The sequence below is a fragment of the Amblyraja radiata genome, chromosome X (genome assembly GCF_010909765.2).
Source record: "Amblyraja radiata isolate CabotCenter1 chromosome X, sAmbRad1.1.pri, whole genome shotgun sequence".
Lineage (NCBI taxonomy): Eukaryota > Metazoa > Chordata > Chondrichthyes > Rajiformes > Rajidae > Amblyraja > Amblyraja radiata.
In genome coordinates, this window is record NC_045999.1 from 10,569,604 (window position 1) to 10,586,019 (window position 16,416).

At 45.1% G+C, this 16,416-nt stretch overlaps 1 protein-coding gene across 4 annotated transcripts in view; it reads left to right on the plus strand.

Moving 5' to 3' along the window:
- Positions 1-16,416, plus strand: part of znf609 (zinc finger protein 609) — a 201,922-nt gene that overhangs the window by 147,684 nt on the left and 37,822 nt on the right. The gene's annotated exons all lie outside the window — the stretch shown is intronic.

Sequence of the window (16,416 nt, forward strand, 5' to 3'; positions counted from 1 at the left end):
CTGCAGTTCTACCATTATCTGTATGAATTTCTTATTGAAGCACTGGAAAAGACCTGAGCTTTCAAAATGTCAATGTACGCTCTATATTGTACACATTATCTGTCCCTCTGTAAGCCTTAAGGTAGTATGTTTACTGAATTGTATCTGGTGAGTTTTATGTGGTTTTGGAGATCACTAAATTGTCAAAGTGCTGCTGCTGGAGTTTATCTAACTGAAACCAGACAACTTCCCCACGTTCTTTTTTAAAAATTTTCAGATCTAGGAGTAATTGCTGGGGCTAGGATTTATTGCCAACCCTGAATTGCTGTTAAACTTGGGTGGCTTGTCATTCTAGAGGGCATATAAAGGACAGCCACATGGGTGGTTTAGAGTTGTATATAGATCAGATCGGCAAAGGGTGCCAGATATTCATGCTAAAAGACATCAGTAATGGTAGAGACCAAAATGCTGGAGAAAAAACTCAGCGGGTGAGGCAGCATCTATGGAGCGAAGGAAATAGGCAACGTTTCGGGTCGAGACCCTTCTTCAGACTGATGCGAGGGTGGGGGGGCAGAAGAAAGGAAGAGGTGGAGACAGTGGGCTGAGGGAGAGCTGAGAAGGGGAGGAGAAAGCAGGGACTACTTGAAATTAGATAAGGAAAATATGAGGTGCTGCTCCTCCAATTTACGGTGGTCCTCACTCTGGCCATGGAGGAGGCTCAGGACAGAAAGGTCGGATTCGGAATGGGAGGGGGAGTTGAAGTGCTGAGCCACCGGGAGATAAGGTAGGTTGTTGGGCAAAACGATCGCCAAGCCTACGCTTGCTTGGTCTCACCGATGTAGATCAGCTGACATCTAGAGCAGCAGATGCAATAGATGAGGTTGGAGGAGATACAGGTGAACCTCTGCCGCACCTGGAACGACTGCTTGGGTCCTTGAATGGAGCCAAGGGGGAGGTAAAGTGACAAGTGTAGCATTTCCTGCGGTTGCAAGGGAAAGTGCTAGGAGGGGGGGTGGTTTGGGTGGGAAGGGACGAATTGACCAGGGAGTTACGGAGGGAGCGGTCTCTGCGGAAAGCAAACAGGGGAGGAGATGGGAAGATGTGGCCAGTGATGGGATCCCGTTAGAGGTGGCGAAAATGTTGGAGGATTATTTGTTGTACGTGACGACTGGTGGGGTGGAAGATGAGGACAAGGGGGACTCTGACCTTGTTACAAGTGGGGGGATGGGGAGTGAGAGCAGAGTTACAGGGTATAGAAGAGACCCTGGTGAGAGCCTCATCTATAGTAGAAGAGGTTAACCCCCGTTCCCTGAAGAATGAGGACATCTCCGATGCCCTGGTGTGGAACACCTCATCCTGGGTGCAGATGCGGCATAGACGGAGGAATTGGGAGTAGGGGATGGAGTCCTTACAGGAAGCAGGGTGGGAAGAAGTGAAGTCCAGATAGCCATGGGAATCAGTGGGTTTATAGTGGATGTCGGTCAGTAGTCTATCACCTGCGATGGAGAAAGTGAGGTCTAGAAATGGTAGGGAGATGTCGGAAATGGTCCAGGTGTATTTGAGTGTCAGATGGAAGTTAGTGGTGCAATGGATGAAGTCAGTGAGTTGTGTGTGGGTGCAGGAGGTAGCACCAATGCAGTTGTCGATGTAGCGGAGGTAGAATTTAGGGATAGGGCCCTGGTTCGCCTCGAATAAAGATTGTTCGACGTACCCTACAAAGAGGCAGGCATAACTAGGGCCCATGCGCGTGCCCATAGCTACACCTTGTATTTGGAGGAAATGGGAGGAGTCAAACGGTATAGTTTAGTTTAGAGATACAGCACGGAAACAGGCCCTTTCGCCCACTGTCCACACCGACCAGCGATCCCCGCACATTAACACTATCCTACACAAACTAGGGACAATTTACAATGTTACCAAGCCAATTAACCTTCAAACCTGTACGTCTTTGGAATGTGGGAGGACACCAGAGATCCCAGGGAAAACCCACTCAGATCACGGGGAGAACATACAAACTCCGTACAGATAGCGCTGGTAGTCGGGATCGTACCTGAGTCTCTGGCGCTGTAAGGCAGCAACTCTACCGCTGCACCACCGTGCCAGTCTCTATTGTACTACAATCCAATAGTTTTGTAAATGAAAATTAGTAATCACCAGATTTTATACTTCCAGATTATTAACTGAGTTTAAATTCCAAAGCTACCGTGTGGGGTTTGGGAAAAAAGACACAAAGTGATGGAGTAACTCAGCAGGTCAGACAACATCAATGGAGAACACGTTTTGGGTCTCGACCCGAAACGTCACCCATTCCTTCTCTCCATAGATGCTGCCTCACCCGCTGAGTTACCTCAGCATTTTGTGTCCACCTTCGATTCTATCCAGCATCTGCAGTTCTTTCTCACACTTGAATAGGCGGCAGTGTGGTTAGGAATTCTGTTCCAATTTGTTGGTTCAGGTCTCTGGATTCTAGCCCGATACTTAATCACTTCTCCACCACCATTACTGGATCAGTGTGAACGCCCTATTAACAAACATTTCACCTGTGGAGACATCCATCTATCTGGCTCTTGTCATGATGAAGGCAATAAGGCAATTCCAGGAGAGATCAGGAAGAAACATCTGCTGGGCCAGATGTGGCTCGGTCGGCCATATGTTGTTGCTCTCTCCCCACTGCCCTGCAAATTACTCTCTCCCGCATTCACCCAGTTCCCATTTGAAAGAGCTAATTGATTTTGTTTGTACCATCCTTACAGGCACTGACTCCAGATTATATAGCTGATCTCTTTTTTAAGTACATATTTTTCTCCCCACGTTCTCATTGAATCTTTTGCCCAGCATTTTACATCTGTGAACTTTCAGTGCAGTCTGTTTGCTGAGGATTTGCAGCGTTTTACTGTTTAATGTCAGTCATTTATAACAGTGTGGTTACCAAGCGCAGTTGACTGTAATTATTCAGTCAAGACCTCTCTACCCGACCACAATTGTATTCTCACTCTATGTGCAATTTTTTTGTTTGTATGGTAGATGTCCCAGAGTACTTTGTAAAGCTGCCTTCACTGAACCTATTCAGGTAGTATTAAGTAGGCCCACATAATTCTTGCCCTTCCCCATGTTACAACAGTAACTAGATTTCCACAGTACTTTATTGACTCTGACATGCATTGGGATATCCACAAAAGCATGTTGTTAATGCCTTCCCCCCCCCCCCCCCCACCAGTCTGTTTGACAGCTGCTGGATGTAGGCCTTTGTAATATTAACCTTCAAGTGAACTGTCTGATTCACTACTGTTTGCTAAGTCTCTGGATTGCAAACATATTTAACTTGAGCAATATCATCCACCTGGAATTTGCACTGATATAAAAGCTGCAGCTCTGCGGGGCATGGCAGTGGGGTGAGCAGATTTTGTGTCACAAAGCAGGTCCACAGTGGAGCTGGCAGGGGGTCTGTGCCCGTCTTTGATGCCAGCTCCGTGGAGTGGAAAAGTGCCGTTGGTACGGGTCTCCGTGTGACTGCCTGCCCCGTCAGCTGCTTTGTGCTGGCAGTGATGGGAGGCCAGGGCTCTGATCGAGCTGTAAATTTCCCTGATGCAGTCAGCTGCAAGTTGAAGGCCTGCCAAGGGGCCGTTTCACTTGTCTGTTAGAAACCTTGTACGGCAGCAGCCCAGGCAGGCTGCTCTGTGCTGTGCTAAGCTGCTGCTGCTGAGGGTGTTGTTGCAAGGGCTTGCCACCTCTGCAAGAGGAATGAGTTCATTCCTAGCATGCGTGGTAATGAAACATTTATGAGGAAGCAGGGCAATTGAGCTGGGGCCACGCAGTGCTAACACAGCCTGCCAGAGCAGAGTTTTGTTAGAGCTGAGCAGATTGTGGCTGGCTTCCCATCCCTGCACAGACATGGCTTTGTGTCGAAGCAGCCTGAAGGCTGACTGCACCCTCACATTCCACCCTTTATTCTTCTCCTTCGTTCAGACATGAATCCGATTACTGGAGTGGCCGGTGTCGGGTCGTTTCTGCCGCAGAAACTCCCTGCCTTCCGTGGGAGAGTGGAACAAAGGAAGGTGTTAGTCTGGAATTTTGGGAATGTCATTCCGGTTGATTTATCTGCTTGCTGTTCTCACTCGTTATTTACATTCCTTCCCTGAACTGCCCTCCACTTTATGATCGATCGCCCGGATGCATTCCTCCCTTCCCCTAGCGTCTTTTATCTCTCTGCTGGGACCCCCCGAGGTGTTTCTGCTCCTTGACCAACATGCCAGTGAACAGCTAGATATTTAACAGCTCAGTCCTTGGCCAGCTTGACAGGGTGACTCTCTCTTCCTTCATGCTTCACAAGAAAAACTACAGCAGGGTTTACCACTAATGTTCTTGAGACCCACCTTGACCCAGTGTGACTGCAAGTCAAAAACACTGCAAATGCTGTATATCTGAAACCAAAACGGGGAATGCTGGAAGCACGCAGCGGGTCAGGCAGCATCTGCGGAAAGGGAAACGGTTAATGCTTTTTGTTCAAAAACATCTTTTCAGGACTGGGAAAGGGAGAAAACAAATAAAGTGACGACTTCAACTGGCACATCTAGTCTAGGGCTTAAAGCTTGATCCTTCCTGGCTGTTACAAATTAATAAACTTACTGTGCCAACAGTGTAAATAGATGTTTTATTTTTTTTGGTCACTCTTTTCTAGATCTTTAACTTTATGGGCTGTAGATCTTGAAAGTAAAACCTTTGTACTGTAAATAGTGCTCGGCATAGCATATTAAGTGGTAATATTCCTGTATGTTTTTGGTTAATTTGATTTTATCATGATGTGCAAGAATAAGATATTCAATACACTGGAGTAACAGCAAGTCAGGCAGCATCTCTGGAGAACACGGATAGGCTTATCCATATACCTATACAGGCAATACACTGGAGTAACAGCGAGTCAGGCAGCATCTCTGGAGAACACGGATAGGCTTATCCATATACCTGTCCAAATGTCTTTTAAATATAGGCCTCACCTGCCATTAGTTAGATCAGGGCTAGTATTTTACCTCTGGGCTATCTATCTGTATGAACCTCATCCATGCAACTTTCAGGGCGTGCAGGCAGTGTCTGAACTTGGCTTGAGTTTACTTATTGTGGCAGGACATGTAAAAGATTGTAAATCTTGCACATTTCTGAGCCTGGTTGGGGAGGTAGTGTGGCAGGTTTTGAGTGGTGCCTGCAGGACAGAGGACCACACACCACATGCCAAATGATTAATGAGCCACTGCTTAAACTTGTGCCGTTTGAAAGCCTCATGTGTTGTGAAATCGATCTGAGCACCTTTTAAAGTGGATCTGCTGCATAATATATTGAGGCTTTGTTAACCAGATCAAACAAGCCCTGAATCTAAAACTGTACCCTCTCCATCACTGGGTGTGTCTAAGTGAATTATTAGGGAAGTCAAACTCCAGTCTGTGCCTTCGAAAGCTTTCAAACATTATACACCTGTGCAAGATTTTGCTGCTATTTATAATGATATTGTTGACTTTCATTTTCTGTATATTTTGCCTGTACGTTCTTTGATATCACCCGTCCTCATCTTCCAGCTCACAGCTTAGTTTGGAAAATCTATGCTTCAATTTGCTGTATGTTAAATGAGATGATTCTATCCTAGCCATTGTGGCTTTATGAGAGAATAATGTGCATGAAACTCTCGTCCAGGGAGGGAATGTTGACCAGCGTTCCTCTCTTTCCCACCCCACCTTCCCTTACGCTGCTATTGTGTACACATGCATGTGGGATGTAGGGTGAGGACAGGTTTGTGCTTGTACCAACAGTCGGGCAACTGGCTGGTGCTTGCTCACGCATGAAGAGGAGCCACTGCTGAAGTACCAGAGGGTGAGGGCCTTTGTAAGGTGTCCACACTTTTGGAAAATCTGGATGGAGTTGGCCCGAGCTGAGGAGAGAGCAGCTGGTAGAAAAATAAAAGGCAGAAATATTATTGTTCTTTCAATGGAACTGAATCTATTGCAAAACCATTAAAAGGGTAATTTGAAGCAGCATATTTCAAAATGTCAACAGTTTTATCGAAAGAAGAAAAAAGTTGGCTGGGAATCCCTTGGATCACACTGATGCTGAAATTGACACCATTTGCTCAAGTCAATTTTGCTCACAGGAGTTTCACCAGAATACTAAATGTGTGTGTGGAATGAGCACCTGGTTTGTTGCTGAGACCATGGCATCTCGCTCTGTGGCCCCAGCCTCTGTTTCTACACTTTCTGCAGGACTGATGGAGTTTTGGGAAAACCCCATTCTTGGAGTTTCATCCTGCGCGAGTGAAAGGGCTGGGGACGGGCAACTGCGGTTTTGTTCTTTACGAGGATGTTGCCAGGACTCGAGGGCCTGGGCTTTAGGGAGAGATTGAGCAGGCTATGACTTTGTTCCTTGGAGCACAGGAGGATGAGGGGTGATCTTATAGACATGTATAAGATCATAAGTTTAGTTTATTGTCACATGTACCAAGGTACAGCGTAAAGCTTTTTGTTGTGTGCGGAAAGACTATACAAGATTACAATTGAGCCGTCCACAGTACAGATACATGATAAAGGGAATGACATTTAGTGCAAGAGAAAGTCCAGTAAAGTATGATTAAAGATAGTCCGAAGGTCTCCAATGAGGTAGATGGCAGCTCAGGACCACTCTCTAACTGTTGATGGGATGGTTCAATTGCCTGACAGCAGCGGGGAAGAAACTGTCGTTGAATCTGGAGGTGTGCGTTTTCACCACTTTGTACCTATTGCCCGATGGGAGATGGGAGAAGAGGGAAATAACTGGGATGTGACTTGTCCTCGATTATAAGAAGAATAGATAAGGTAAATGTCTTTTACCTAGAGTGGGGGAATCAACAACCAGAAGACATAGATTTAAGGTGGGTGGTGGAGATTAAATGGAGAATTTTAAATGGATATAAAGCTGAGGGGCAACTTTTTTACAAAAAGGTATATGGGATGAGCTGCCAGAGGAGGTAGTTGAGGCAGGTATTACGTTTAAAAAACATTTGGACAGATTTATGGTTTGGATAGGTTTGGAGGTATCTGGGGAAAACTCGGGCAGGTGGGACTATTGTAGAATGGGGCATGTTTGCTCGGCTGAAGGGCCTGTTTCCATGCTGTATGACTCTGATGACATGTTAGTGAGACATAGTGCAGCCCTCTGCAAGTGGAATCAGAGAACGATACCTATCAAAGTTTCAACAGTCTATGATCTCGCACTAAGTACGTTGCATAAAGGTGTGTTTATGGTTGGCAGAAGAAAAAAATTCACTGGGTGCTGGAAAACTGAAGATACTCAGCATGTTAAGCAGCATCCATAGAGAGAGAGTGTGTGTACGCCAAGAACTATTATAAATTAAATATTGTGTTATATAATATGAATGGCAGTTTTTCTGAATATTATACTGCTGATGAATGGCAGAATTCTTCTGGATATTCTTACAAGCAAATTATTTTGGAAATTGGTATGCACTGATTTGTTTCATAAATGGTGCACAAGTTCACTGTTAAGTCACTATTGTTACAAGAGGGTTCATGAAATTGTAAGCCGCGGTGCCTTGGGAGGTAAACCAGGCCGTGAGCAGGGAGGCTGGGACTTACAGTATCTGCAGGCAAGGAAAGGGAAGTAATCTGCTCTTTAAGTGCTGGTTCTGTTCAAACACTGAACGGCTGGTAAACTACTCCAGTGTGACCCCTGGCAGCCAGCCAAGCCGCTCTGAGTAAATGCTTGGGGGGAGGGGGGGGAGAGGTTGGGTTTCAGGAAACCCTGATACTTCTCATTCCTAATGAAAAGTGAATTTGTTGCGCAGATTGCTAGCTAACATTCCTTTTCAATTAGACACACATTACCTCAGCATGGATTGGATTACAGAGTGTGTGTGTGTACGCTCACAAGTCGACCCAAAACGTCACCCCTTCCTTCTCTCCAGAGATGCTGCTTGTCCCGCAGAGTTACTCCAGCATTTTGTGTGTACCTGCACTAACATGTCCACACTCGGACAAATACATGCTCTGGAACTCTGGCTGATGCAGAGTCCCCTCAGGATGCAGCACGCATCCAACGTTGCAGCCCTGTGCACCGTTGCAACATGAGGTCAGCATTTACAGGTCTTGGGTTGTAACAAATGAAGCTGAGCTCCTCAGACATCAGTGCATCTACAGATGGAATCATGTCTTCCGCTGATATTTCCTCCTCATCACCCCTATGTACAGTGGTCTATGTGAGTTGTGGAAGGGAAAGGTGATGAGTGACCAAGGAACTACAAATTCCATGATGCCCTTCAGTTGGGCAGCATCAGCTACATCCATAATGCCAAAGCATTTCTTTGCCTCTTGTTCTCCAAACAGCAGCAGTTCATAGTTAGTTGTGGTGCGTTTCATTTACAGTGGATGCACCCTTATGCCTTGCGTACCCTGGGGTACCTTATCCACGAGTTGTCACAAAGATGTTTGCTCATCTACAGTGACAGAGATCACCAACTTATTGGAACCCCAATAACTTGTATAAATTACCAAGACTGGTTGAAATTTGCAACTCCTACTTGAGGGAAAGTAACTGGCCGGACTTTGGGGAATAAAACTGCATTACTGGGCAAAGAACTAGTACAATCTCAATAGGCCAAATGGCCACCTCCTGTGATGTAACGTTTTTTTCTCGGGTGTATCAATATCGACAGAAAATAAAGGATAGTTTGTCAGACTGACACAAGATGAGGAAACTAGACACTGGGATCATTTCTGGTCACTATCAGTGTGAACATTTGGATTTGGAAACAAAAAAAAAATCGACATTTTGTGGGTACAGTGCCCTCGATAATATTTGGGACAAAGACCCATCATTTATTTATTTATCTCTGTACTCCACAATTTGAGATTTGTAACAGAAAAAAATCACATGTGGTTAAAGTGCATATTGTCAGATTTTAATAAAGGCCATTTTTATACATTTTGGTTTCACCGTGTAGAAATTACAGCAGTGTTTATACATAGTCCCCCCATTTCAGAGCACCATAATGATTGGGACACATGGCTTCACAGGTGTTTGTAATTGCTCAGGTGTGTTTAATTGCCTCCTTCATGCAGGTATAAGAGAGCTCTCAGCACCTAGTCTTTCCTCCAGTATTTCCATCGGCTTTGGAAACTTTTATTGCTGTTTATCAACATGAGGACCAAAGTTGTGCCAATGAAAGTCAAAGAAGCCATTATGAGTGAGAAACAAGAATAACACTTAGAGACATCAGCCAAACCTTAGGCTTACCAAAAATCAACTGTTTGGAACAGCATTAAGAAGAAAGAGAGCACTGGTGAGCTTACTAATCGCAAAGGGACTGGCGGGCCAAGGAAGACCTCCACAGCTGATGACAGAAGAATCCTCTCTATAATAAAGAAAAATCCCCAAACACCTGTCCGACAGATCAGAAACACTCTTCAGGAGTCGGGTGTGGATTTATCAATGACCACTGTCCGCAGAAGACTTCATAAACAGAAATACTGAGGCTACATTGCAAGATGCAAACCACTGGTTAGCCACAAAAATAGGATGGCCAGGTTACAGTTTGCCAAGAAGTACTTAAAACAGCAAGCACAGTTCTGGAAAAAGGTCTTGTGGACAGATGAGATGAAGATTAACTTATATATTAGAGTGATGGCAAGAGCAAAGTATGGAGGAGAGAAGGAACTGCCCTAGATCCAAAGCATACCACCTCATCTGTGAAACACGGTGGTGGGGGTGTTATGGCCTGGGCATGTATGGCTGCTGAAGGTACTGGCTCACTGATCTTCATTGATGATGCAACTGCTGATGGTAGTAACATAATGAATTCTGAAGTGTAAAGACACATCCTATCTGCTCAAGTTCAAACAAATGCCTCAAAACTCATTGGCCGGCGGTTCATTCTCCAGCAAGACAATGATCCCAAACATGCTGCTAAAGCAACAAAGGAGTTTTTCAAAGCTAAAAATGGTCAACTCTTGAGTGGTCAAGTCAATCACCCGATCTGAACCCCATTGAGCATGCCTTTTATATGCTGAAGAGAAAACTGAAGAGGACTAGCCCCCAAAACAAGCATAAGCTAAAGATGGCTGCAATACCGGCCTGGCAGAGCGGTACCCGGACGTGGCGCCGACGGACGAGAAGCAGAAGCAAAGAAGTGGAAGCCAAATAACCAAATGGAAACGAGGCTGAAACGGCAAATAACCGAAAGCGTACCAAGCTGAAACGCCAACTAACTGAAAGGGTGGGAGGCCTAAATAAAGGTGGGCAATCTGAACCCAAGCACCAAGGTGCGCATCCCTCGGGACAGCCCCCACTCTCCCACGGCCACTCTCCGCCTCGTCTCCCCCGTGCGGCCGCACTGTGACGGGCTGTGGGTTGCGTGGAGCGGAGGTGTGGGACAATGTTCATCCCTCCACAGTGATGTGATGGACGCGGGGGTCTGACAAGTCCCGCCCCCCAGCAACATCATGTCCGTTATTTGACTTTTCTGTTGAGCGGCAGACGGTCATTTGGCTTGTAGGCGATGCCGCCTTTCGGGTAGATGGTGTTTCGGCAGAGTGGCCATTCGGTAAGTTTGCTTTTAGGCGACGCAGCCTTTCGGTTAGTTGGCGTTTTGGCTTCGTTTCCATTTGGTTATTTGGCTTCCACTTCTTTGCTTCGGCTTCTCGTCTGTCAGCGCCACGTCCGCTCACGGGCAGAGTATCACCAGAGAAGACAGCAGCAACTGGTGATGTCCATGAATCGCAGACTTCAAGCAGTCATTGCATGCAAAGGATATGCAACACAATACTAAACATGACTACTTTCATTTACATGATATTGCTGTGTCTTAAACATTATGTAGCAATGTTACAAAATTTTGAGATTTTAAAAATCAAGTCTGTAATTTATCCCATCAGATAAAGCATAAAAATAAGTTTAATTTGACATCTAATTCACTTTCATATCTCAAGTATTTAAAAAGTTATGGCCATTTTCATACTCGGAAATGAGCATCTTGTTCCCTATTGATTTTCTATGGACATAACAAAAAAGTTGTGATCGTGAACAGTCAAAAGCCCATAACTTTCTTAAAAATTAAGAGAACTGAATGAAATTTTCAGTTATCATAGATTGAAGCATTCTGAAACAAATATAAAATAATCTTACTTGGATGACCTGAAATTAAAGCATATAATTAGTTAGTTACCTAATTGTAGCTAATTTCAGACTTCAATTACTAGATCTAAACATCTATCCATTTCTTAATAAATGATTAACATTTTTAAATAGCCTAAATGTCCAAATAATATTCACAAATAATTCACAATAAAACATGATTTTTAAATCTCATTTACATTAATTTATAGGCCAAATGGAAGGAATTCAGTGTTCAATTGCTGTAAATAAATGCCCATTTAAATCAGCTTTCCAGTGGGTACCTGTGGAACGCGCTGGTTTAGAACGTTCACATTGCGGTAGATTTGTGCCCCAAATGCCGAGAAAAATACTGCGGGATATAATGGGCCCAAATTGAGCTACTCGCAATATTAAACTTTGTATAAAGGGATCTTTAGAAGCCCTTTTGAATGTAAAAATATACAACCTACCTTCTGCTATTTTCTTTATGAGACCCTGCGGTTGCTGACGGTCGCGGGTTTAAAGATTGATTTTTAAACTACTATAACTATTATTCAAGGCCTTTAAACCTAATAATAGCTTTTGCGACAGGGTCTATCAGCGATTTTTCGTTAATAATTAACTAGGCTGAACATTTTCGATTGGAACAGCTTAGAGAAAATCGCGTTTTAAACCCGCCCCCTCTAAACGGCGCCAAAATCGCGCACAACCTCAGCGGCAGATATTCAGCGACGCTTCAGGTAGGCTTTGCAACATACCTACATTATGGTGCCCTGAAATGGGGGGACTACGTATAAACACTGCTGTAATTTTTACATGGTGAAACCAAAATGTATAAAAATGGCCATTATTAAAATCTGACAATGTGCACATTAAACACATGTGATTTTTTCAATTAAAAATCTTAAAGTGTGGCATACAGAGGCAAATAAATAAATGATGGGTCTTTATCACAAACATTATGGAGGTCACTATAAGTCGAGGAATATGATATAGAAGACTGTGACAGAATATAAGTTCCTAACTTGGAGAAATGGTGTGCAAATGCAGAAGGAGGCATGTGGATCACGTGCAGACTGATGACATTAGTTTACAGTATTTTGGCATCATGTTCGGCACAGATGTTGAGGGCCACAGGACTTATTCCTGTGCTGTACTATTCAGTGTTCTATGTTCAATCATTTCTCCATTATGGAAGCGACAGCATTTTGGAAAATAACGATCGAATATACGTTTTGGTTACCCTGGAAGTAGTTTCACAGCAATGAAAGGGCGGTCACAGTGCCACAGGAGTACAGTTGCTGCCTTACAGCGAATGCAGCGCCGGAGACCCAGGTTCTATACTGACGACGGCTGCTGTCTGTACGGAGTTTGTACGTTCACCCCGTGCCCTGCGTGGGTTTTCTCCAAGATCTTCGGTTTCCTCCCCACTCCAAAGATGTACAGGTTTGTAGGCTAATTGGCATGATAAATGTAAAATGTGCAGGGATCGTTGGTCGGCGCGGACCCGGTGGGCCACGGGGCCTGTTTCTGCTCTGTATCTCTAAACTAAACTAAACTAAACTAAAAACACATGCCGATGGCCACTATCAATCTCCCCAACAACTTCCATTGGCAGCATAAACAAGGAAGTTAGATAATTATTTTAAAGAGGTAGTATGTGGCTTCCTTATTCCTTCTTCACTGTTCTGATTATTCTCCAATATTTTTTGCTAGTTGTCTTAGTTGGATACGTCCACTACCGACTTTCCAGCACCATTGGTCCCAGAGCCTTGCCGTATTATCCATTTTGTCAAATCTGACGAAAATGTGGGGCGGGCGTCCCCACGGTCTGACGCGGGCCTTTGAGTAGAGTCCAACGGTACCAGAACACAAAGGCCGCCAGGGGGCTGAGATATCGCCCCGCAAAGTGGGCACCGGAAGTTGGCTGTGGGAACGGACCCATATTACCATTTTAATAGGCTCACTGCATTCTCAAGTTTGACTTTATTCTCATATTTCATGCAAGTGTAGATGTGTCTTTTGTTGCCAGACACAAAAGGTTGTTTTGCATTTTGCTGCACACTGGAGTGAAATAAAAGTGTGTCAGATCCACTGAGAAATGCAGGAACTGCTGGAGTAGATTTGTTGTGTGGGTGAGTGCTACTTTCCCAAGGTTTGTTCATCTGGATCCAGTCCAGATCAACAGCCAATTTCAGTGATGTAATCGAGCATAAATGGCACCAATTAATTGTCTTTCAGAAGGAGTGCAGATGTCATGTCAAACATTCCCAAAGTGAACAACTTGAGGTGCCGGCTGTGTCTGACCATCACGCTGGGCAGATTGGTGCTCTGCCTGCTTCCTGGTGTGCTGCCAGTTTTGTAGGCGACTATTGAAGTCAGTCATAGAGAGATGCAAGGGGTGGCAAGGTGGCGAGTCTTACAGCACCAGAGACTCAGTTCGATACTGACTACTGGTGCTGTCTGTACGGAGTTTGTATGTTCTCCCCGTGACCTGCGTGGGTTTTCTCCAGGATCTTCAGTTTCCACCCACACTCCAAAGACGTACAGGCTTGTAGTTTAATTGGCTTGGTATCAATGTAAAATTGTCCCTAATGTGCATAGGGTAGTGTTAAGTGTTAATGTGCAGGGATCACTGGTCGATGCGGACTCCGTGGGCTGAAGGGCCTATTTCTGCACCGTATATCTCTAAATAAAACATGGATTCAGACCCCTTGGCCCGCTGAGTCCATGTCAACCCTCCAGCAGCTAAGTTGACACCAAGCCTCCCCAAGCCATTTTTATTCTGCAAACATCTCAACCAAACTCCCCACCCCATTCCCAGATTTTACACTCATTTACACACGAGTGGGAACTCACAATGAACACATTTGACCACTACAACACCACCGTCAGGACGCCTACTGCTTCATTTCCCACCTGCACTTTGGAAAATCTGACCACCTGGCCTTGCTTTTTCCTGCGTGCAGGCAGAGACTGGAGAGTGCAGCACGTGGAAAGAAGACTAGCCAGAGCTGTTCATGGGGAGACAGAGGAGCTGTGTTCAAGGATTTGTCTGCAGACCTCAAGAAATGCACCAGAGTCATTGCCGACTTAATAAAGAAATGCATGAATGAATGTCTATCCACAAAAACATTGTGAGGCTCCCACAACTAGAAGTCCTGGGTGAACCAAGCGCCCTGTTGGTGGCTCACTCTGTCGTGTTTAGGACTGGCGATCCAGGATTGTACAAGAAGTCCAGCTACAAATTCTCGAAGGCCATCGGGAGCGCAAAGAGACACAAATGGGCGCTCGACAGCTATGGGTAGGGCATGCACATTAACAATTCTTACAAGGTAAAACTGGGTAGCAGGAGTTGCAATTGCACTTCAGTTCCAGATGAGCTTAATAGCTTTTGTGAACGATTTGAAAGAGGGAACTGTGGCACATTACCTCAGTCCCCACAGCCCCTGTGGATCCTGCGACCTCTGTCTCAGAGACCGACATGACTGATCTTCAAGAGGCCATATCCATGCAAATTGTCCAGCCAGATGGCATACCTGGCCAGTGCTAAGGAACTGTGCGGATCAACTGGCTGGAGTATTCAAGGACATCATCTTCCTCTCGCTTCTGTAATCAGTGGTTCCCACAAGAAGTAGTTAGAGGCTTCAAATTCCTGGGCATTAACATCTTAGATGACTTGTCCTGGGCCCAAGACAGGGTGTAATGACAACGAAGGCATGCCAGTGCCTTAGTAGAGTGAGCAGATGTGGCACATCTCTGAATACTCTTAACAACTTCTACCGTTGTATTGTAGAAAGTCTGCTGACTGATTGCATCATGGCCTGACACGGTGATTCTAATACACAGACATGAGAGACTTTGTCCTTTCATCTCTGTTTTGTGTTAAATTATCAGCCAATCAACATCCCTATCACCTTTCCTCGCCAGGCTTTATCCTGAAATTCCTCTCTTACACACACACACACACACACACACACACACACACACACACACACACACACACACACACACACACACACACACACACACACACACACACACACACACACACACACACACACACAGCCACACACACACAGCCACACACACACACACACACACACACACACACACACACACACACACAGCCCACCACCCACACCACACCACACACAATGTTTTTCTCATCTCGGTCCTAAAGGATTTCCCCTTTATCCTTAAACTGTGACCCCTTGTCCTGGACTTCCCCAACATCGGGAACAATCTTCCTGCATCTAGCCTGTCCAACCCCTTAAGAATTTTGTAAGTTTCTATAAGATCCCCCCTCGATCTTCTAAATTCTAGCGAGTACAAGCGAGTGTAAGGACTATGGCCTGCTCTGGTTTCTTCTAATTTGATAGAGATCTGTCCTGCTCTATACATGACATAGAAACATAGAAATTAGGTGCAGGAGTAGGCCATTCAGCCCTTCGAGCCTGCACCGCCATTCAATATGATCATGGCTGATCATCCAACTCAGTATCTGCCTTCTCTCCATACCCTCTGATTCCCTTAGCCACAAGGGCCACATCTAACTCCCTCTTAAATATAGCCAATGAACTGGCCTCAACTACCCTCTGTGGCAGAGAGTTCCAGAGATTCACCACTCTCTGTGTGAAAAAAGTTTTTCTCATCTCGGTTTTAAAGGATTTCCCCCTTATCCTTAAGCTGTGACCCCTTGTCCTGGACTTACCCAACATCGGGAACAATCTTCCTGCATCTAGCCTGTCCAACCCCTTAAGAATTTTGTAAGTTTCTATAAGAGACCCCTCTCAATCTCCTAAATTCTAGAGAGTATAAACCAAGTGTATCCAGTCTTTCTTCATAAGACAGTCCTGACATCCCAGGAATCAGTCTGGTGAACCTTCGCTGCATTCCCTCTATGGCAATAATGTCCTTCCTCAGATTTGGAGACCAAAACTGTACGCAATACTCCAGGTGTGGTCTCACCAAGACCCTGTACAACTGCAGTAGAACCTCCCTGCTCCTATACTCAAATCCTTTTGCTATGAAAGCTAACATACCATTCGCTTTCTTCACTGCCTGCTGCACCTGCATGCCTACTATCAATGACTGGTGTACCATGACACCCAGGTCTCGCTGCATCTCCCCTTTTCCTAATCGGCCACCATTTAGATAATAGTCTGCTTTCCTGTTTTTGCCACCAAAATGGATAACCTCACATTTATCCACATTATACTGCATCTGCCAAACATTTGCCCACTCACCCAGCCTATCCAAGTCACCTTGCAGTCTCCTAGCATCCTCCTCACAGCTAACACTGCCCCC